The sequence below is a fragment of the Equus przewalskii genome, chromosome 29 (genome assembly GCF_037783145.1).
Source record: "Equus przewalskii isolate Varuska chromosome 29, EquPr2, whole genome shotgun sequence".
Taxonomy (NCBI): domain Eukaryota; kingdom Metazoa; phylum Chordata; class Mammalia; order Perissodactyla; family Equidae; genus Equus; species Equus przewalskii.
Window position 1 is genome coordinate 17,713,481 of NC_091859.1, and position 24,170 is coordinate 17,737,650.

Sequence of the window (24,170 nt, forward strand, 5' to 3'; positions counted from 1 at the left end):
AGTCATAGCTAGGAAGCTGGGAGATGAAGGCCAAAGGATGTAAAAGTCAAGAAAGCAAGAGTCTGGTCATCAGGGCCAGAAGCCTAGTAATTCTGCAATTAGTAGCTGGAACTTCAAGGAGAACTACGGACAATCAGACTAAGAAGAGGTAAGGGGGTTCAAAGCAGAAGAAAGAGCATGAGCAAAGGGCTGTAAAACAGGGTGAGTGGGAGTAGAATGAGGTGGGCCATGGCGTGGTGGGCGTGAGGATGGCGTGTTTACACAGAAGGGTTTGATTTTAAGAGGATGGTGTGAAATGCAAATTAGAGCTATGTCCACGTTGCAGACAACCCATCAGGAATTAAAACATTCACTAATTAGTTGAAAGCTCTGCCTACACATGCAACTGTTTTGATGGAATCTTTTTTATAGACGAACTAAATAGTAAAGAATTCATTAAATTAACCGTCCCCTCCCCCATTGGGGTTTAATGTAGCCATAGATGCAGCTTCCATTATTTCTTGTTCAGTCTTTTGCTTCTTTCTCTTCAAACTCCCATCTTAAATAAAGAACTGGCAGCCCTATCTTCCCTAATACGTTCATTAGGGGTTTATGTTTGTTTGTTGTTTTACGTTTTGCATCCTGAGGTCATGCCACCTTTAGCTGCCATATCTGCATTTAAATCTAAAACACGTCTTTGCTGAAGACAAAGTGACGAATTGCTGTAGTATTTTAGCAGACGGAAGGTTCAGTTCATGACTTCTCACCTTCAAATATTATTGGAGATGGAGCTCATAAATTTCTTACCCACAAATGCACACACCCTCTGGATCAGCCTTCAGAGGATTTTATCGAGTTCGATTCTTTGGAGTCATTTTGTAATTGCCTGTGCCTTTCCCAGGAAAGTTGATTAGCTTTGTGGACTGGACCTCCACTGATTTTAAGCCTTATTTGCCAAACTGTATATCTATTTCCTTAAACAGCTAGCTCTGGATTCTAAGCTACCTATTCGTCTAGTCTATCACTACAATTATCCAGAATTATCTTCGAGAGCACCCAGAGAAGCGGCCTTCATTCCTTGCCCAGATCCCAGGTTCCAACCCAAGTACGATGGGGTTTTCTTCTTTGTTGCCCTGAAATTGTGTTCTCTTTACAAATTTAAAAAATTTTGCAGATGATCAATGTCTTGAAATAATTGGATATATACCTCTCGGAAGACTATTCCTTATTCTGGGTTCATATTTTTAACCTAAGTTTCATTGAGGCAAAAAAAAAAAGTGAATCTGTCTATACATGTGATATAATTTGTAAATTTAGAGGTAGTTTTCCTCAAGAAAAATATTAAAAATAATTCACAGTTATATTTTTTTCAGCCAAAGGTTTTTTCTTTTCCAGCTACAGTTCTCTGATGGTTATAACTGATATGAAAACCTCAAAATATTTTGGGTTTGGTTCAGATAAGCATCTGTGACTTTGAATGTTATTCCAAACTCTCGAGTCCATAAATTAAAAATGTATGAGAAAATGGCTCATGCCAGATTTTTGCTCTCAGATACGATCAGCTCCAGCAACAAAGCATGACAAATGCAATATAAATTTTATCTGACCTACAGGCAATCTCATGCTTATGAGAAGCTTCTTTTCCAAGAGTTTGTTGTAAGTTGCTTAGACCGCAGATTCAGTCCTGAAACATTGCTACGCTGCGCTGAGGCGCCTGGGTCAGCCTATCAGAACCTGGCATGCAATGTTAAGGCTCCTAATTCCCTTTTGTTATGGACTCTGAGTTGGAGAACAGTAATAATGTAGTTAATTCTTCAGCTGTACATGTATTAACTCATTTAGCAATAACTCGGAGAGAGGCACTGCTTTCATCCAGACTTTATGAGCACAAAGAGGTTAAGTCCCCTGCACATAGCTCTCAGCTTGTAGAAAGAGAATTTGATCTAGGCATTTGGCTTCAGGACTAATGTTCCCAACCACATCTTCCAGAAAGGGCTGGAGAGAAGGGTGGGGAGAGATGGGCAGAAGAAGCTGCTCAGATCCGATGTATAAGTGACAGGAGAGAGAATGGGCATGAGTTGAGAACAGCTGGCCCTCCAGGAGGGGTACTAAGCTTTAACAGGTGGAATTTCCCCTCCATTCTTTCCTCCTATTCCTAATTCCTTTTTAATCTTCTCAATTATTTTCATACTCATATCCTCATTTCTCCTTTCTTTCCTTTTCCTTCTTACACCACTGCAGATTCTACTATTAAAGGTGAATTGGGTAAGAGGACAAACAGGATTAGAGCTGGACCGGATGAGGATGTCCCACTGTCCTGGCTTGCCCATGCCTTGGGAGGAGTTTTCGTTCTAAAAGCAGGAAAGTCCCTGACAAACTTGGTTGGTCACCTTAGTGTGTGTATGACAGGAAGAAGACTCTACAGAGAGACAGGGAGGAAGGAAAACAAGGACCAAAAAGAATTCCTAGGGAGCAGTGACCATGGGAAATCTGTGTGAGCTAAACTTCAAGCAGCTGGGGTAGATTTTGAGCTTTCAATTCCAAGTCCATTGAGAGCGTTAAGCAAAAGTTTCTGCTTGATTCTTTCTCCTCAGTTCTTAAGTAGTATTTGGCTATATTAAGTTTGGCCTCAACCTAGGTCACGAGGTTTTGAACAGTATAGAGCAGATGGAAAGCAGCTTTAATCTGATGAAAGCAACTGGAAAAACAACTTTGTTAAGTTTCCTTGTCCCTACAGGAAAGAAATATTCAGATGACTCAATGGCATTTTAGGTTGATTTTCTTAGTTAGTGGTTGAAGGGATAAGTAACGTTGCTATCAACTTAAATTTCATCTGTAGACAATAAATAGTTTTTGTGATAATTATCAAATTATATCTGATGAAGAAACAGCTTGATATATTCTACAAAATTCTATGTTATCTACTCTGTTCTGCTTGACTCAGTAAGTACAGATTTATTAACTATCACTTGAATTACTGTCCTTATCTTCTGAAAATTAGAATTGCTTGTTTGTTTTCATACTATTTTAAAATACTATTAAATGAATAAAAAGTTGTTTACCATTATTGATTTTAAATGAACATTTTCTTTTGTGAAAATACACTTTGAAGAGGTTTACAGTGAAAAACATATTCCCAAGGCTGCAAAAATAATAACCTTTGAAATGCTTTGTTGATTGTTCAAAAGCCCTTGTTACATACATTAAATTGTTTTTAGAGATATTACATTTTGAATAGATAAACTTCCTAGAATACTCTTTATGAAATACTTTTCAAGCTGGAAATATCACCGCATAGTAATGCAGTCTGTCTAGGTGAAACTATAAAAAGCAGTTAAATAGAAATTTGAAATGCCCATTTTTCATGATTTTGACAATTAAAATTCTATATTATTATGTATAGCGAAGCTGAGTTTTCTTCCTTCTGGCACTAAAAAGAAGAAAACAGAAAGAATAGATAAGTTTATACAATACCCCCTACCAAACTTTGGTTAATGTATTAGTGAATTCTTGGTGCAGTAACAAAGAACTCTAAAGTATCAGTGGCTTATGACGTAGCCATTTAGTTTCTGTTTATATGCCACGAGGACTAGGGCTGGCTTCAGCTCTACTTGGCTCACTTGGACTCTGCTGGATCCTGCTCTGCATGGCTTACCATTCTGGAGCTAGAATGAAGAAGCAGCCACTCTCTGGGACATGCTGTTTTCACGGCAGAGAGCAGAAACTCAAGTGTGGATTGTTTGATGCAAACAGTTGGTACCACATATTATATCACCTAAGCCCGTGTAAAGAATACATGGCTACACAACTCTTGTGTTTCTCCTTTACTGTCACATTGCTACCACATTCAGAACACTATGACACCACACGTGTAGGGGGCTTAGCACACCAAGGAATTCTGGCAGAGACAGTGTCGGATCGCACAGGTTGAGGGCTCGGTCTCCCGGGAGCGCCCCTCTCCCCACACTTCAGATGCCAGTCACAAGTCCAGGTTTTACCTGTGCTTCTGACAAAGGCTGTAAACAGAGGCTCCCACCATCCCCTCCTCAGATTCAATTAATTTGCTAGAACAGCTCACAGAACTCAGGAAAACACTTTACTTACTGTTTACCAGTTTCTTATACAAGCATACCTCGTTTTATTACGCTTCACAGATAACTGTGTTTTTACAAGACCCTCCACCAGCAAAATGATTATGACTCACTGAAGGCTCAGATGATGGTTAGCATTTCTTAGCAATAAAGTATTTTTTAATTAAAGTGTGTACATAGTTTTTTTAGACATGCTATTGCACACTTAATAGACTACAGTGTAGTATAAACATAACTTTTATATACACTGGGAAACCAAAAGTTCGTGTGACTTGCTTTAGAGCAATAATCCCTTTATTGGTGTGGTATGGAACGGAACCTGCACCATCTCTGAGGTATGCCTGTATAAGAATCTGATAAAGCATGCAGATGAACATCTGATGAAAGGGATGCGTAGGGCAAGGTATGGGGATGTGGCACCGAGCTCTGCCTGTACCTCCACGTGTTCACTAACCTGGAAGCCGTCCAAACCCTGTACTTTGGAGAATTTTGTGGAGGCTTCATCACGTAGGCATGATCGATCATTAACTCCATTTCCAGCCTCTCTCCCCTTTCTGGAGAATGGGAGGGGAGCTGAAATTTCCAAGCTTCTAATCATGGCTTGGTCTTTCTGGTAACCTGGCCCCATCCAGAAGCAATTTGGGACCCAACCCAAAGTCTCCTCAGTAGAACAAAAGACACTCCTATCACCCAGGAAATTCCAAGGAATTTAGGAGCTCTATGTCAGGAACCAGATATTACACCAAATGTTAGAACAAAAGATGCTCCTGTGCGTGCTTTCATCACTTAGGAAACTGCAAGAGTTTTAGGAGCTCGGTACCAGGAACCGGGGTCAGAGACCAATATATGTATTTTCTCTTATCTCACAGCCCACCTCTGACTTCAGCAGTTTTGATGATGCTGACAGCATCACAACTCAAACACTGGGCATGCTACTCTCAGCCTTTCTGCCTCAGGGCTTTCTCCACGGCCTCGGTAGTCAATTCAGTCTGCACAGTCTGCAGAGCATTCCCTCCAAGCTGGTGCTTCAGCTTCGGCCTTCAGTAGGTCATTTCAATGCTCTCTTAATCAGGCTGGCAGCTTCTAGTGGCCTGGTATGTGTTACAACCAGTAGATCCCATTTTCACGGCTCACTCCTGTACCCCTTTCACTGTGAAGTAGACTGTCTTTCACTGCATTATTTCCCGACTCCTTAAGCCTCCAGCTAGTGGTGCCAGCTGTTGGTCTGTAGCCAAGAGAGACAACTGCAGACACCTAGAATGGGTATCTATTCCTCAGGTAAGAAACTGTTGCCTCTTTCAGGAAAGAAGGAACCCAATCTAGTCATATTTCAGCCAAGTGACCAGTTGGTCTTCTCGAGAAATAATGCCGTGCAAGGGCTCAGTGTTCGTCTCTATTACTGACAAGTTGGATATTTAGAGGTAGAAATAGTTAGAGTGGCCTTCATAAGTGGGAATCCATGCTGTGGGGCCCAGGCTTGGCATCCATACTGGCCACTGTGGCCACTCTGTTGATATGCCCATTGTGCCTGTATTGCAGTAACCAATGATGAAGATATCAACTAATATCTTCTAATATCAACTTACTGAGGCTTTTTGTTTTGTTTTGTTTTGTTTTGGTGAGAAAGATTGGCCCTGAGCTAACATCTGTGCCTATTTTTCTCTATTTTGTATGTGGGTTGCCGCCACAAATGGCTTGATGAACAGCATATGTCCACGTCTGGGATCTGAACCCACAAACCCGGGCCGCCAAAGTAGAGCATGCTGTACTTAACCACTATGTTACCAGGCCAGCCCCGAGAGGCATTTTTTTAACTTTGTTGTTCAGTACCACTTCTGTGGTGAATGCTTCCTAATAGAAATTAATATGTGATAAAATAAATTTTACACTTTTTGCCGGTTTCCATATATCCATCAGCATCTTTCCACATCACCTTTCCACATCTGATATCATTTTACATAAGCTTCTGATACTTTTCTAGCCAGATCTTTGACCACTTAGCCAGAGTATTGGCACCTTTCCATGAGTCCATGTATCTTCTTACCCCAGACCACTTCTCATTCCTCACAAAGTGGATGACCCAGTGCACCATTTGAAGTTCTGCTTATTAGAAAAATTTCCTCTCATCAGTTTATTTTAAGGCCATTCCAGATTGTGGTTATAACGTAGGCATCATCTATTTTCAGTTTATACTCATATACCAAACTGACATATCCATAAGTCAAGTTCATACTTTTTCTTCTGCTTCAGCTGGTCTTATGAGGCCTTTGCACATGCCCTTAGGTGCATGGTGAGGTAGAGACATGGTTCAACCAGAGTGGATAACATGGGAGCCCGGATTTCCTGTACATGCAGCTTACTCACTTTTTGGCCCTACTTGACTAGATCCAAGATGTACCATTTCCATTTTATGATGGACTGCTACTGGGCCCATTTGACTTGGGAAGTTCAGAGTACATGGTCACTTGTTTGATTTGATGGTCAAACATTTCACCTCTGCAATTGCCCAAGAGCATGCTGGGAGTAGTTTCTTCAAAGATTTATCATTCTCCATTGTAGACAGTATGGCCTTGATCCAGAACCGCAGCAGCCATTGCTGTGATTTTCTCACTGGTTCTTGGTATATACTTCAGACTGCACCTTTTCCCACAATCGACACCTAAAACAATACAGGGTCTGCTGGATCACGTGGCCCAAGAGGCAGGGCCACTCACACTGCAGCCTGGACCTGCTGTAGAGACTCAAAATAAATCTACTTTGTGTTTTACTTTGAAGAGGATAACCCAGTACATTAGGGACACAGGACATGTGAAATTTTAATAGAAGTGGCAGGTCCCTGACCCTGTATGTTTGATCTCACTTTGGGGCTCCTATGTCTTACCAAGACTTGGAGCTTGTTAGCCACTGCCTTTCTAGTCTGCTTTGATCAACTTGAGTGTAATGGAACAATGTGATGTTCTGTGAGATGCCCTGACGTCCCCACTTTGTGAGGAATGAGAAGCAGCCTGGGATAAGAAGATATATGGATTCATGAAAAGGAACCAACAGCCTGGCCAGCTGGCCAGAGATCCAGATAGAAAAGGATTGGAAGATCAGATAAATCACTTCTTTTGGACTATATTATGACAGACGACAGTAGAGTTCACATAGTCAAGAGAAAAAGATGTAAATGTGTATTGTTGAGGGTTCCACGTAAATGCACACTGTTTCTAATCTTCTTTTGTGATGGCATAAAAAATTTCTGCAGATGCAGCCCTCTTCATTGTCCCTTCAACCTCGCCAGTTATTACGGGCATTGCAGTCTCCTCGTGTCCAGCAGTCAAGCACTACCATCTGGGCTCTGTTTCTTCAGGCCTCCCATCATCTCCATTGCTATTAGCAAGCTAAGCTTTGTGACAGTCTCTCCTACTGTCAGCCATGATCTTCAGAAAAGAGCCATGACTGAGCAAATTAGTGATTCTGGTGTCTGTCTCACCAACACATTCCCCATGGCCTTGGTGAATTATGTGTCCTATGGGCTCTTCCATGGAAAATATTACTCTGATGGATTTCCTGGCATGAAATAATATATCCATTCCAACACACCCACTTCCCAGAGTCTTTTACTCCTCCAGTATCTTTAATGGCAATTCAGGAATTTCAACTTTATCAAGACTTTCTCAGGCCAGCCCTGGAGGCTTAGTGGTTACGTTTGGTGTACTCCACTTCAGTGGCCTGGGTTTGGTTCCCAGGCATGGACCTACATTACTCATCTGTCCGCGGCCATGCTGTGGCAGTGGCTCACATACAAAAAGAGGAAGATTGGCAGCAGGTGTTAGCTCTACGTGAATCTTCCTCAGCACCAAAAAAAAAAAAAAAAAAGATTTTCTCCAGGTTTCTAAGACCCATTAGCAAGTTTCCCTATGCCCTGGGGTCTTTGTCAGGGCATTAAGCCCTATGTTTCAAGAGAATACCAAGTCAATAATCTCTTGCTTTTCTAGTCATAAGTTTCACCCCTGTTGACCAACTCTGAAAATCCAATCTGACAGATAGTCCATGTTAGCTAATTCTTGAGCTTGCTTCATGGGGTGATTATTTCTTTTTGTATTTATCCATCCCACAGCTGGGTTATACTGGAATTTAACCATACTTTTCAGCCTAGAAGCCAGGATGGAAGCTGGAGGCAACTCCTGAGGGATGTACCTTTTAACTTATGTGGGAGCAGTCCCTGAAGTGTCCTCCTGGAACGGAAAATTTCTAGCTCTTAACAGAGAATTTTGAGCCAACTCTGCAGGCTCTTGGGTTGTAGATCTTTGGGAGAATTTACCCAGATGTCCCCATCCTATGTTTTCATGCCCCAAATTTTCCTAAGCAGAGCTCTGAGCTTAGCATAAGAACATTCCTCAACTGAACATTCGATCATCTTTGCAGTTCAGTGGCCCTAAATAGCAGATCCTGAATTTTCTCTGCAGCTGTGCCCACTCTCCCTTTGCAAAAGCTAAGAAGCTGTTCATAAGCTACCCAAGATGCCTTCTTGCTTTCACACTTACATTTGAGCTATTTCTTAACTATGATCAGTTTCTCAGTCTCTCTCTCTTTAGAGCTACGATGCAACTTACTAATAATCAGCCAATTCCATTGTCTTTACATGGGTTCTTTGCTTCATATTTTTCAAAAGCCTGAGTATTGTCCCAGCTAGGGAATTCATATTTGACAAGACATTCTCCCAAGTCACCACTGATGGGATGTTTATCAGTTGGACTGCCGCTTTGTACCCAAAATTATCCATGAGCCACACACCACTTGGGAAGGGATCCTCATTCTCTGGTGGGTGGCAAATGATCCAGTTGCAAAACTCCACCTTTTTCACTGCTATCACAGGCCACTTCCAGTATCCGTTGTGTCATCTGGTTCTTCTGGGAGGCAGAAACCAAGATTGAGTTAAAAGTGCAAAAAAATGTATTGGGGGAAATACATATGAAGCATAATAAGGCAAAGGGGCAGGGACATCCAAGGAAAGGCTTCAAGCAGTGACGAAGCTCTGGTTCCTGTGAAGGAGAGAAGGAGGGCTAAAGGTTTGGGTAGGATGAGCCTCACATAGCAGTGCAACTTTGAGAAACTCTCAGCCAACTTCAGCAGGAGCCCCATTGGAAAGATTGCTTTTTGAGGAGTCCTGTGCTGCCTCAAAATTGAAGCCCTCCTGTACCACTGCCAAACTCCTTGGTTGAGCACTGTCCAGGACACATGAGGCCTTGGCTCATGTTTGCATTGCAGCACAACTTAAAGGCACCTGGACCTGGAGGCTGTGATCTAACTATACTTCTTTGGTTAGGTTTTCTTTTGAAAGGAGATCTGAGCATCATATCTCCATGGCCGCCATAAAGACTTCTGACTAATCTAGAGTTGTTTCAACAGTTTATTCAAACTGCTTAAACTTGATCACAACACATAACTCTAAAAAGTATGAGATTAAAGGAAACTACCGATACTTGTTTTGTGATTAAACTTCTTTTGCAATTTGCTACTTTTCTCACTCTTCCTCTACCCTTATTATCTTTTAATATGCTTCTAGTTTTGTCCATTTTGTCAAAAATATGCCTTCTCTCTTTATATTTCCCTGGAATAAAACTGTCATTATATGTTCCTTTCTTCTTATAGCTGTGATATTGTTTCTATGTAAAATCTATGCTTTCTGTTCATCTTTCTAGTAAGAAAAACTTAATAGCCAATATGAAAAAAGGTTTAACGCACACACACACACACGTACGTGCCTAACTTCTACAAGATATTATGATAAATAAAAAATACATATACTATTTGGTGTCTGACTTCAAGAAGTTTATGGTCAGCTAAAGAGCAGAATTGGGTTGTCTTTTCTCAGTCTTGCTTCCTTCCATCTCTCACTATCACAAAAATAACACTACTCTGTGTGCAAGATAAAGACAGCGTCCTCTTTACGGCCTCTTTCTAGTTCCTGCTAAGAGAGATTAATTTGCCAGGATGTAAGGATGTTGATCTTCATGAAAGCTAGTCTGTTGCCTAATTAGGAAAAGTTTTCTCATTCATATTACCAGCTAGCTTCCTGCTTCTCCTTAATGATAAATAATTTTGTGCCGGGTGAAATAAATTGTTCATTCAATTGTTACCAGAGCAAGCATCCTGATCAGAAAATATAGAATATGATAAAGAATTTATCTTTTCTAAAGCCCTAAATGTACATCCCATCTCAAAGTACAAATCTCCAATGACCACATCATAACAATTTAAAACATATTTAATCAGAATTTATTAAAGATTTTAAAGAGAGTTATTTCCAGTGTGTGTTTTTTCTTTTCAGATGAACACTCAAAAATACTTCTGGGTGGATGATGCTATTTTAGGGCCCTAACTTGCTTCCTAACTAAACAATGTTCTTATCTAAACATGAAATGACTCCAAACCATGAAATAAATTTATTTTTATAATCGCGCATTTGTTTAGTTCTTTAGTATTATATGCCAAACATTAGGCTAAATACTCCACAATTTACACACCAAAAATATAAACTGTACCTATGTCCCTGAAATGTGTACTAGATGCTACTCATTCAATCCTTTTAAGAGAAAAAATAAAAACCAAACTAAAAACTGCTGGTGGTCTAGAATAAAAACAAACAATTAATTTTGTACTAATTAGGTGACTGTTATATATGGATGGTCATGAAAAATGCAAAAAACAGAGGATGTGCCCCTTGGATGAAGACACAGTCATTCACTTTGTGTTATGAGTTTGCCTTTGCACCTTTGCTGTACACATCTCACATAGAACAAATTCAAGGTACAACCACTCCTCTTGTTTTTCTTTCCTACCCCAAACCTGGCTCTTCTTCTAAAATAGAATATGACTAATGCACTTCAGCTGGGAATGTGTGCAATTACGTTGGTCCTCCTTGTTCGCCTGGTGCCTTGGAACACTGTGCAATAAAAGACTATTCATGGCGAACTTATCCTCCCTTTGAAATATGAAATAAACTTCTTTCATTAAAGTCCTGAGATGATCAGTGTAGTCAGTAGAAATTTCAATGGAGTCTTTTCCCCTCATGCATGTTATTCTTTAGCCAATTTTGCATGCAACCAAAGCTAGAAATGACCCAAGACTTAGGTCAAACCATGAGTGGAAATAGCAAGGAAAAATAATAACATTAACATCTGTTTGGAATGTTAGCTTCTTGAGAACAAAGGGAATTTAAGTGTGGTGAGGTGATATAGTGCAGAGGTTAAGATGAAGGACCTTTGGAGTCATATTGACTCTGGGGCTTTAATAGTTTACTTAACTTTGCTGAATTTCACCTTCTTAATCTCTTTAAAGTATCAATAATACCTTTGTAATGGGACTGCTTTAAAGATCAAATTAAATTATCTGTGCAAGCACTGACACACTGCCCTGCACATAGTAAGTGTTCAGAAATTAATTATTATTATCAGTATAACATACAGCTCTGGAATATTACATTTATTAATGCAAAAATATTTGGCAAAAAGCGAATCCTTCCTTTAACTGTCCTACCAAAATATATCAAATTCTAGAAAAGTTATTAAAAATGAATTAGAGGAGGTCGTCACTTATTACAAATATGTTAACAACGTATATCTGTTAGAATGCTGAGGCCCATTTGGTAACCTAAAATAACAATTAAATAACATTAAGATCAATCAAATGAAATAAAGTCTTCTCTAAATTATTGTGTACAGTAAAAGGAGATATGAAGAAACTCCCCAAAGTCATGGAAACATCTAAGCATCTTTTTATCCTCGAATTTTCCTATCTGAAGATGTATATGAAAAGCTTGGACAATTTGAAATACACGGCACACATGCTGCATTTAAAATGTTTTGGCAAAGAAGCCAGTTAAGAGACACATGCAGGGTTTGTGGGTGGGCTGGTCTGCTCTCCCTAAAGAATCGAGTCTGACTTGATACCAAGGTTGCTGAGGTCTAGGATCTTGTCTTCAGCCAGGAGAAGAACTCTGGCAGAGACTTAGGCCTTGTTAACTGGATAGAAAGTTTCTGTCTCTGGGGATCTGGATGATCCCTCAGTGTATTTGGATCACATACGGGTTCTATCTCAATTTTTATGATGTGGCCTAATGTTAATACTGGCTTCTATGAATTTAAGATCTAGCAACCTGACCTGATTTGGAGTAAGAAGAAGCCCAACTGGGTACAGAAGGCTTGTCTTCACACTCTCCCCCAAATGCTGACCACAGATTGTAAACTCAGAGCTCCTAGATTGTTCTGTTCATGACTGTATTCCCCCATCTGCGAATGCCAAGCTCAGTGGCAGCTTTGAATGAATAAATGGACTTTTTGGCCTTTTCTTTTGTTGGATTATATGCCTAATCAAGGTATTAAGGCTTCAACTAAGCTGGATGCCAGTTGGCCCCTTTGTTTTTTCTAATGGGACTTTCAGTACATTCTGGAGCCCAGATCCCAGGTTTCTCTCTGGATCTGGCCTTGGACCCTTCCTTTTAAGCCCTGGGCGGCATGAGACTTCCAAGATAAATGCTTCCAATGTATAATCAGACCATTTTCATTTGAAGTTAATGGCTCAACATAATTTCTTGACTCCCCCTCTAATCTTATTCAAGAAGCACTCCACTCTGTACCATCCCTCCCACCTCTACCATGGGAATGGCCTTTGCAATTTTACAACGAAGAAACATTATCAACAAACTGCAAAAGCAGCAGAGAAAATGTAGTATATCTTCCCAGAGAAAATATTAAATCAATCTCTATGCTTAGCTCAACCAAATAATTCCTGACTTTGCTTTTTGCTACCACAAACATAAAACCATAAATAAAGACAACTGGGAATGGTAGCAGAAAGGGCTCACTTATGTTAATTTAACATAGGTCCACAGTTTGATTAATTCTGGTGCCAACTTAGAAGAACCAATTCAAATTGCTAAGTTAGATGATCCTAACTCAGTAAGAATTTCTTTATAGGTCTTACTTTCTAAATTCATTATTATTTTTATCATTACCATAATTATTATTTTCCTTCTCTGCTTATTTGTCTATTGTATATCTTCTTTGGAGAAAAGTCTGTTCAAACATTTAGCTTGCTTTTTTTTCTTTTAAAGTTCTTGTGGATACAAGTCCTTTATCTGGTATGTGATTTGCAAGCATTTTTCCCAGGCTGTGGCTTATCTTTTCATCTCCCATGAGGACACAAGATCCTGGACCTTGGTGACTTTGATATCCTCTCCACAGAGGAAAGTATCCTTGATGACTTTCATAGGGCAAAAGTTGTTCACTTTTTTTAATTTTGATAAAGTCCAATTTATAATTTTTTAAAGTTAATCCTCATTTTTGCATTCTGTATTTAAGCAATGTTTCCCTAAAAGAACTTTTATAGTTTTAGATTTTACTCTCAGGTCTATGATCCACTTTGTGTTAATTTTTGTGTAAGTTGCAAGTTGGACAATGTCCTCTTTGCATATGGATGTTCATTGTTGCAGCACCACTTGTTGGAAAGATTATCCTTTCTCCACTGAACCGCGTTCAAGTAGACTTTTGGTGGTGAACACAATGTAGTCTACACAGAAGTCATTATGTGTGTACACCTGAATGACGTACACCTGAAACTTACGTAATGTTATAAACCAATGTTACCTCAATAAAAAAAAATCAATTGAAGACATATGAGTGGGTCTATTTCTAGACTCTATCGTATTACGTTGATCTATGTGTCTACCTTTATGCAAATCCCACACTGTAAATTTATGATAAGTCTTGAAGGCAGATAATGTAAATTCTCCCAGCTATTACTCTTTCACAAAGTGTTTTTTAAAAATTATTCTTAATCTTTTTTCATTCGTATATGAAGAATTATCTTATCATTGCAAGGCTGGCCTATAGAAGGTATTCCCTCCTCTTCAGTTGCCTTGAAGATTTTATGTAGAATTGATATTGACCATTTCTTCCATAAATGTTTGGTAGAATTCATAAGTGAAGCCATCTGGGCCTGGAGTTAGCTTTGGATTTTGAGGATGCTTGATCAAGGAAGGCAAGAATTCACTGCCTTGGAGGTACGCTCTGATGATAAGGGTTTTAAAACCTTGCCATGGACCCTTGGGCAAACTTGCTGCTATGGCGACCCTAAGAAGCATGGACAGTGCTGGCCAACACTGAGCAAAGTGAGATTGCTCAATTTGCCCTTTTGGAGAGTAAAGAAAGAAATAAAGAGACTGAAGAAAGTGCATTTGCTGGAATGAATATGCGAGGCCAGAAGACCCACCAGAGGATTGTATTTTAAGGAGGCCCCAGAGAACACTATGTGCTTCAACTCTCAGGAACGTGCTAGTGATTGTGGCACCAGCACCACTTGGGATTTCAGTATTGATTCTTCTCTGTGGACCAGCACTGGGCTTGTAATGTCCTTGGGGGCAACAGACTGCAGAGAAATAGAGGCCAGATGGCAGCTCTTAACCACTGCAGTCCAGAAGACCACAATTACCATTAAGACTGCGAAGGTCAGAGGGGCAGTGAAGGAGCTGTGACCCCCAGGGAGTTATGGAGATGGTGATTGATTGAGCAGGTCTCCCTAGGGGCAGAATAGACAGGCAGGCAAGAAGACTGCTAATTAATATCTACAACCAGAAGTAGGCAAAAATGGAGGAAAAGGAGGCTGAGACAGTCTTCCAGACAAAAAAATCACAATTTCTTGCTCAGTTGCTGAATTGATTTTTAGATCTGGAACTATTAACTGAAAACATAGCTAGGTCTCTAGTATGAAGGGCCTTGTAACACTGCCACAAGTAAATAATGTAATGATTCCCTCAGTCATTTCCAAAAGGGACTTACAGCCACTTACTCAAGTGACTACACACTGGGAAAGATAATTCAAGATGTATTAGTTACAGCATCTGAGCTGACATTGATAACCAGAGATCCAAAGCATTCTCATGGCCATTCTGTTAGAGTGGGGACTTAGGAAAGCGAGGTAATAAATAGAGTCCTGAGTAAAGTCCATCTCAGTGAGATCACTGGGTCTGAGGATCCACACAATCATCATTTCCTCAGACCTTGAGTATACGATTGGAATTGAACACTGGGTATTGGAGTAACCCCCATACTGGGTCCTTGGCTGGGGGCAAGAGCCATCATAGTGGGAAAGACCAATTAGGGACCTCTGAAACTGATTCCACTTGGCCAAGATAGCAAATTAAAAACTATATCACATTGCAGAGTGGGGAGGGGACGGCAAAGATTAGTGCCATCGACGAAAAACTAGCGTGGTGATCACTATCATATTTCACTTTCATTCACCAGTCTGGCCTCAGTCGAGACAACATAGATCCTAGAGCTGCTGCAAGCTCAACCATTTACTAGTACTGATCAAAGCTGTTGTGTAGAATGTAGAATCATTTCTAGAACAAATTAAGAAGGCCTCAGGTCTATGGCCAGGAGCCATTGATTTGGCAAATGCATTCTTTTGTATTCCCATTAGAAAAGAGGATCATAAACAATTTGCATACATGTGCAACAGCATTCATTAACAATTTTGCATCAGGGTTACATTAACCACAGTCCCTCTCACTACATAATATAGTTTGAAGAGCTTTGGACCATTGGGACATCCTGTGGAACATCACGTGGATCCATTATACTGACAGCATCAAGCTGATTGGACAGGAAGAGTGAGAAGTGGCGTACTGGAAATCTTGGTAAGACAATGTGTACTTCAGAGCATAGGAGATAAACTCTATGAAAAATCGTGAACCTGCTATTGAGTATAATTTTAGGGGTTTAGTGGCCATGGTTGTGCTGGAACATTACCTCAAAAATAAAAGAAATTGCTGCGTCTTGTGTCTCCTACCACAAGGAAGATAGCTCAGTGCCTGACAGGCCCCTTAGGGTTATGGAGGCCACACATTATACACTGGAGAATTCTGCTCTGGCCCATTTACCCGCTGACACAGAAGGCTGCCAGCTTCATGCGGGATCCAGAGAAGGAAGAGCTCTAGAGCATATCCAGGCTGTGGGGCCAGCAGCCCAACACTTTGGCCTCATGTCCTAACAGACCCTATGATGTTAGAGTGTCTGTGGTAGGAAAAGATGCAATACAAAGCTTATAATAAGCACCAGTGGAGAATCACAACCCAGCCACTGGGAGCCAGGAGTAAGGTCATGCCATCCAAAACAGAGGTGGGTGACACACCCTGAGATGACCTTACAGTGAGTCATGCCCTTGTATAATCCCATGAGTTTAGGCAGAGCCTGTGACTTGCTTCTAGCCAATGGAATATGGCAGTCACACCCTTGCTTAGGTTATGCTATTTGGCAAAGGCGGTGAGATAGTCACCCTCCTGATTATGTTATATTATATAAGACTCTGCCTTAGATGACTGGAACAAGACTCTTCTGCTGGCCTTGAAGAAGTAGGCTGCCACCCTGTGAGAGAGTCTTGTGGTTGGGAACTAAGGGTTGCCTCTGGGAGCTGAGAGTGACTGCCAGCTGTTAGCTAGCAAGGGACCTCAGTCTTACAACTGGGAGAAACTGAATTCTGCCAACAACCATGTAAGCTTCAAAGAGGGTCTGAGCTCCAGATAGGAGCACAGCCCAGCTGATACCTTGACTGCAGCTTTATGAGACCCTGAGCAAAGGACCCAGCTAAGTTAGGCCCAGACTCCTGATGCACGGAAACTGTGAGGTAACAAGCATGTGTTGTTTTAAGTCACTGTTTGTGGTGATTTGTTATACAGTGGTAGCTAACTAATACACAGAGAATTATATGCCTGTGTAGAAACAATCCTGGCATGGCACTGTCCTCTCTTAGAGACAGAATGCTTGACTATGGAGCATCAGTGACAAATCATCGCAACTTCCTGTTATCAGCTGGATCCTGTCAGACCTTATAGGTTATAAAGGCAGACTGGCCCAGCAGCGCTCCACTGTAACATGGGAATTGTACATCCAGAATCAAGCCCAAGTTGAACCGCAAAGCATGTGTAACCTACATGAACAGATAACTCAGACCACGTCACCTATTTAGTCGCCCAACTGCCCTTCTCCCAGCTCCCATAAACCATCTGAAGAAGGAAGAAAAGGACCTATGGTTGGTTTATAAATAGCTTGCCTTGCTGTGTAGGTATAAGCCAAAAATAGATGGAAGCTGTATTATAAACAAAATCAGGGGTGTCCTGAAAGAGATTGAGGCGAGAAAATCTTCCCAATGGGCCAAGCTGTGAGCAGAATATCTAGTTATTCAATTTTTTTAAGGATAAATGGCCCAAGGTGAGAATATATATATATATTTGTGCACAGGCCAGTGACCTAGCTATCTGGTCAGGAACCTGGAAGGAAAAGAATTAGAAGATTGAAGTCAAGGAGGTCCAGGGTAGAGGCATGTGGCTGAACATAATAGAGTGGAAATAAAATGTGAAGAGTTTTGTATCATATGATAATGGTGACTAGAAAACATCCAACATGGAAAAGCCACTGAACAACCAAATAAACAAAGTGACTAAGTCAGTTGACATTAGGTGGCCTTTGTCATTGGCTGCCCTGGAACTGGCATGATGGGCAAATTAATGGAAAGGACATGGTGGCAGAGATGAAGACTACATATGGTCCCAAGGGCATGGACTTCCATTTACCATGGCCATTCTGGCTACTGCTGCCTTTATGTGGCCAGCAGAGACCGACGCTGAGAGCATGATCTGGCACTGTTCCTTGAAGAAACCAACCAGGGACTTAGCTGCAAGCTGACTACATGACACCCCTTGTGTGGTTCATCCTGATAGAGACAGATGCCTATTGCAGGGATTGGTTTACCTTTGGAGCTTCAGTCGACTCAACTGTCCACGATTTATGAAATGCCTGATCCACAAGCATTAAACCCCAAACAATAAGACATCCAACCAATGGGCCCACTTCATAGCAAATAAGGTGCAGCAATGGACTGCATCGTGTACCACACAATCCAAAATTAACTGGATTCATATAGAACTGGAATGCAGAGCTTCTTCTAAGACCCAACTGAAGCACCTGCTTGGAGTAAACAGTCTGAAAGGACGGCATGCATCCTTCGTAATGCAAGATAGATATCAAATCAGAGGTCTCTATACGTCTTTCTGTCTCAAATAGGAAGAATAAATGGGATCTGAAATCCAAGGGACGGAAGCAAGGGAGGCCCCACCTACCATCACACCTGGGAAGGGGAATACTGGTATCCAGTGGGTAGAGGACGTTGATGCTGCTAAACGTCCTACAAGGCACAGGACAAGGCCCTTACCACAAAATTTTATCCAGCCCAAAATGTCAATAGTGCCGAAGTTGAAAAACCCTGCCTTAGAAGATGCACATTTACCAGGGGAATAGCAAGGGCAGTATTGAACTGCACACTATTTCTGCTATCAGGGCACTTAGCACCCCTTGTGGCAAGAGAAAGAATTACTGTCACGCAGGAATACTTGACCCTCATCAGTAGCAGGAGGTAGGGATGCTTTTACACAACAGGGTGGGGAGGAATATGTGTGGAACTGGGGCACCTTGTCACACTCCCTTGTCCCACTGTAATTATGAATGGATGTGAGAGACAACTCCTGTTAAGAAAGGTATGGTTGCCAAGGGCTCAGATCCCTCAGAAATAAAGGTTGAGGTCAAGCCACCAGGTAAGCCACCTAGAACTGCCACAGTGAGAGCTGAGAGTGAGGACAATTTAGAAGGGAGCTTGGAGGAGAGGGTGGATGAGTACTGCCCCAAGTGCTCATCTGGCTCATCTTGCTGCCCCAAGACCAGCTGTGGCAATGGGGGTTGTAATTTATCCCATCCATCTCTTAGGTTTTCCCTCAGGAAGAGAGGCCCATGGAAACCATTGAGGAGCAGCTCCCCAACATAGAGGGAGAAGAGGCACAAGGAGTGACCACGATAGCTATCAAGTGCTTGGGTCAGGTCTCCCTTCAGAAAGAACTTGCCATAAGAGGTGCGGTGAGCTGACCAACTCTGGCTGCCATATTGGTAGGCTCTTCTTCATCCTCTAGTTGTTGGCTTTGCTTTCTGTCTACTTAATGTAAAGTGCTATGCATACATGTAAAGTTGGAAAAATAGACAGGCGGACTTATTATTAACATGAATTATAAACTATAATTGGTGGTGGCTTGTCAGATGTGTATGGTTCTTGTTAGTACACAGCTCCCTTGTTAACGATTTTCCCCTCCAAGAAAGAGCTGTTCATTTGCATTTCACTTCATATTTCTTTTTGTACACTCAGTAATAGAAAGAAAATGAATCTTTAATTGTAAGTTTTACTTGGAGAACTTTGTTGGTTAATCAAAGGAGATGAAGTTAATAAAATAATTTTATCTGGGGGGATATATTCTCTGCATTTTGCTTACAATACCCATAGGCCTGACAGACTCTGCCTCTTTACATAATGGTCCTTTATTAGACTTCCGCTTAATCTTGATCATGGACCCTTTCCTAATTGTTTCTTATTTTTTCATTGCTATGGCATCTTCGCAAACGATTTGCAATACACATTTCACGCACTTGGCTATATCTTTAAATTTGGAATATCCCCTTTCTGAACAATTTCTTGCTTTCATTTAAAAATTAGTTTCTGTTGCTCATATTTCTGCACATTTAAAGAGTAACTTTCTTTTTCAATAACTTTTAGAATTTTACTTATCTCCTTCTCTCCCTCTCTTCCTTTCTCCTCCCTCCCTTGTGATATTTATTTAGCTTCTGCCTGAAATGCTTACGTTCTTTTTTCCTTGCCCCGTAGCTCAGTGGAGCCTCACGGTATTTGCTTCAGAGATTTGGTTATCTGCTTCCTCAGGTACAATTATATAACTCAGTGTTTTTTATTTTCTTTCTTTATTAAACCCTAAGAAGGACATCAGCTGCAGTGTGAAAACAACAGTCATCCTCCATTAATTTTACGATGTAGAGGCAGAAAACTAAAAAAAAATTATAATGGACATAGATATATTCAAACAGAAAAAGACTAGAGAACATTTAACTTTGGAAAGTGTTTTAGCCCAGTTGACACAACGTTACAAAATAGTACAATTCCAGTGAATAGGTGAATAAATAAACACTTGCACTTTATAGTATAGAGGTATTAACAAAGTTGCCACAAATTCATAATCCTCTATGAATGTTGCAGTTAAACTTAACAATGATAAGTTAATTTGTTGATCTGAGTAATATTGTTTATCCTAATAAGTTTTTTGTTGGTTGTTTATCTGCAGGCAATTCATCTGATTAGAGGATTTACACACTAAAAGAGGTTTTTCAAAAAGAAATAACCTTGGGAATGAGAATTAACACAAGTATAATCCATCACTGTCTGATCTGAGAATTGAACTCACCTACATCCATGTAGCTTAATTATTAGGACTGAGAACTGAGCCCACCTGTGTCAACATGACTTGAGTGTTCCAGGAAAATTCTCACTCAGGAAGATAAGAATATAACCGGTAAATAATTTCATTCTTGGCTTCAGAAAATTTGTGCAAACCAATTTGGGCAAATAGTTTTCTCAACTAGGCAAACAACTCTCCTATCGGGACAATAGGTGACTCACCCGGCCAACGGCTCACTTATCAAACAACGTTTTACTTACTGTGGCTGCTTCTAGACACTTGCCTCACCGTGTCCACCAATTCTATGCCACAAACTCCCTCCAGCCTCGATCAGTTTCCTGTCTTGAAAGATCCACCTTAAACCAAGTGTGACCAGATCCAAACCTGAGAGATATCCCTCTCTGAGCTCACCCTCTAGGCACACAACTGAGACTGTCGAAGTGATTCTCTCCCTTGGGGCAGTAGGTCTCATAAACTTAGCTTTGCCTGATTGTCATGTTCTCTGTGTTTTGGGGGGAGGTTGATGGCGATGGCCATAGCACCTCTCTACTCCTCCCCTACTGCCATCCCTTATCATACACACGCCGCCATCAGCTCCATCAAACTTCACTGATTCCTATTGGATTAGTATGAAAATACTTGCACACACATTAAAATTAAGAATAAAGAATTCTCCTATGTGCAATTTCTCTCATTCTTCTGAATTAGGCTTATTTGAACACACAGACGTTTAAAAGTACAGACCTTGGTAATTCTACACTTACATGAATGCATTTGGATATGAAAACATGTGGGCAATAATGAAAACATGTGGACTTTGTGACCTTGGGCAAATTATCTAACATTTCTAAGTGTCAAGTACCTCATCTATAAAATAATGATAATAAAAAAATAATGAAAATCGCTAATACGTATTTAGCACTTACTGCATCTGATGTGAAAACTGAAACCAACACACTTTCCTGTTTTTGTATTAAGCAATACTGGGACCAGGCAAAAATAACAGCTCGGTGGGCCAAGAAATAATTGTTCCCAGAAGATAAACCAACTAGAACAACTTATTTAACAAGACTAACTGCTTATACATCAATACTTGTACCAAGCCCCTTGCCTCACTGTGCCCACAAATCCATAACTCACATCATGAACGGCGCAGTCCCAGTCTTGTCACCTGCTTTTCAAGACTCCTTGTAAAATCATCAGCTCAAATTCTAACACCATATATATGGTATGATACACACTCATACATACACACACACACATATATATACACATATCTATACATATTATATATATCCAGTCATATGCCACATGATGTCATGTTCAGTCAACAACGGACAGAATATTCGACAGTGGTCCCATAAGGTTAGTACCATATAGCCTTGGTGTGTAGTATGCTGTACCATCTGGGTTTGTGTAAGTACTCTCTATGATGTTCGTACAACGATGAAATCACCTAAGGATATATTTCTCAGAACATGTCCCTACCACTAAGCGGTGCATGACTGTATGGATATTTTTTTCTTCTGACTTCCCCCTTCTAAGAATCTCCTAAGACTGTAGAACAGTATTTCTGTTTACTGCAGTAGGTTTAATAAATTGAGTTCTCCTGGCTCAACTGGCTTTAAGGGGGCCGTTTTTGGGTTTGATAGATGGCTCAGGTCTTCTCCTAAGTATCATATATGTATTAAACCCTTTAACCTTCAAAACAGTTCTGTGAGGAAGGTAATATTGTCATCCACATGTTACAAAACGAGAAACTAAGATCTCTAGAGTTTAAATAACTTAGGAAAGTGCTTTTGTGAGGATTGAATATAATAATGCGTGAAAAAAGCACAGCGTAGGTGCTAGCACAAAGTTAAGGTTTATGAAATTTGACTATTATTTTTCTGTTATATTAATAATAGAAGGAAAAAAATCATCACCTCACCAAAGGGATCTCCACTGTAAATACTTTAGTGCTGGGAGAATTGTAAACATTTTCCAAATCCCCAATATGTTTGGTCATAGAGAAGCTAGAAATTGGGAAATTTTCGGCAAATGTTAATTTCTTATTGTCATGTGAAAAATAGCATATATTTATATCCTATGTGTGTTTACTAATAATATTTTCTCTTTTTGAGAAAATAAAGATCTTTTTAAAATTTTTAATTTTTATTTTTATTATCATGTTTATTTTATCTTTATTTTATTTATTTTTATACCCTTCTAATCTTTGATCTAGAATGAAAATATGACATTCAAAAAAGTATTGTATTATTGCCAGAGCTGAGAAGCTAAGAGCTATTAGCCACGTATCATCCAGATCAGGAGTCAGCAATCTTTTTTCTGTAAAACTCCAGTTAGTAAATATTTTAGGCTTTGCACTCCAAAGTTTCTGTCACAACCACTCAACTTTGCCATTGAGCACAAACGCAGCCATAGGCGTATATAGACGAATGGTGTGGGTGTGTTCTAATAAAACTTTGTTTACAAAGACAGCCGGCGGGCTGTTCTTAGTCTACGGGCTGTAGTTAGTTTGCTGACGGCTCTTCTAGATGTGACTTTGAAAGTGCCCACAGGGTCCTGTGTTTTTTCCTCCTTGATTTCCTTCTCAAGTCTGACAGTCCTGAGAGGTGCTCGTTCTTAGATGGAGCATTACCTCTCCGCTTACATGCCCTATCACGAACTCTCCTGGATTGTCATGATCTTTAGTATTGCACTTTATTTGGTGGCAAATAAAGATATTATTAGTAAACCTTGGCTGGGAAAGGACTCAGTTAGCTGCTGTACGTACGGTGCCAGATCTGAAAGTCTGGGTGGTACCAGGCTGGTGTCACCTGGGCTGTCCTTTAGGGAAGGCGGTCTCTGGATGAGCTTAGCAACAGTTTCACTGGGCGTAAATGAACGACCGCATTTTGTCAAATTCAGCACCCCATCCGGTTTCATTATTTTAGAATATAAAACTGTTTAGTTATTAGCTTGGTTTATACTTGGCAAAGTATTGCTTCCTCTTCTGAGGAGGAAAAAAAAGACAAAAAAGCTCATAAAAATTTCAAAAAGCTTTTGACTTCAAATAGTTCTCGCAAAACTGAGTTTGGATGAGTTAAGTGAGGAGGAATCAAAACCATATGGATTATACTTCTTTTAAAATAAACACTGATTTAAAAATTGAGGGAAAATTCTTGGAAAAGTAGGTTTTAGTCTTTACAGACTCCAAATAGTCAACAACAATGTTAAGAAATTTGATAAACCCAAAGCACAGCTGGGTTTTCCCATTCTTAATTACAGTGTTTTCATTGTATATCATGTAAAAATAAACAGCCTCAGGAGTGGGCTACGTTTGGTTATTTTAGAAGAGTGTGGGGATTTTCATATGTCTCTAGAGTAACCTTTGTCCAAATCCTGGATTTGAGGTAAATCACATTATAGTATTTGAAATGTTAAAATGTTAAGCACCTGTCATACATCATATTTAATTTTCAGATGTCTGGTCTTTGCCCCAAATCAGAACTAAGAAAATGTTGAGAAAGGCCTAATACAATAAGGTGCCTCACTCTGATGTCAACCTATAAATCTAGATATTTAGTCATCAAGAAATGAGAACCTGGTACTCTTACTTCCTGGTACTCTAAGTCATACTTAATTAAATGACATTTTTGTAGTTGGAAAATGAATACCTAAGTGTAGTTTTAAAAATTTTTATTTTTATCGTGCTTACTGTTCTCTGAGCTCTCTGAATCTGTCATTTGGCGTCTGACATTAATTTGGGGAAATTCTTAGTCGTTTTT

The 24,170-nt window shown here is 40.2% G+C and overlaps 1 long non-coding RNA gene across 1 annotated transcript; it reads left to right on the forward strand.

Moving 5' to 3' along the window:
- LOC139080205 (uncharacterized) lies at positions 1 to 21,070 on the forward strand. The gene is made up of 5 exons (XR_011534514.1): positions 1 to 148; positions 15,642 to 15,756; positions 18,875 to 19,016; positions 19,818 to 19,871; positions 20,287 to 21,070. It is a non-coding gene; the product is annotated as an uncharacterized lncRNA (long non-coding RNA).
- The last annotated feature ends 3,100 nt before the right edge of the window (positions 21,071 to 24,170 follow it).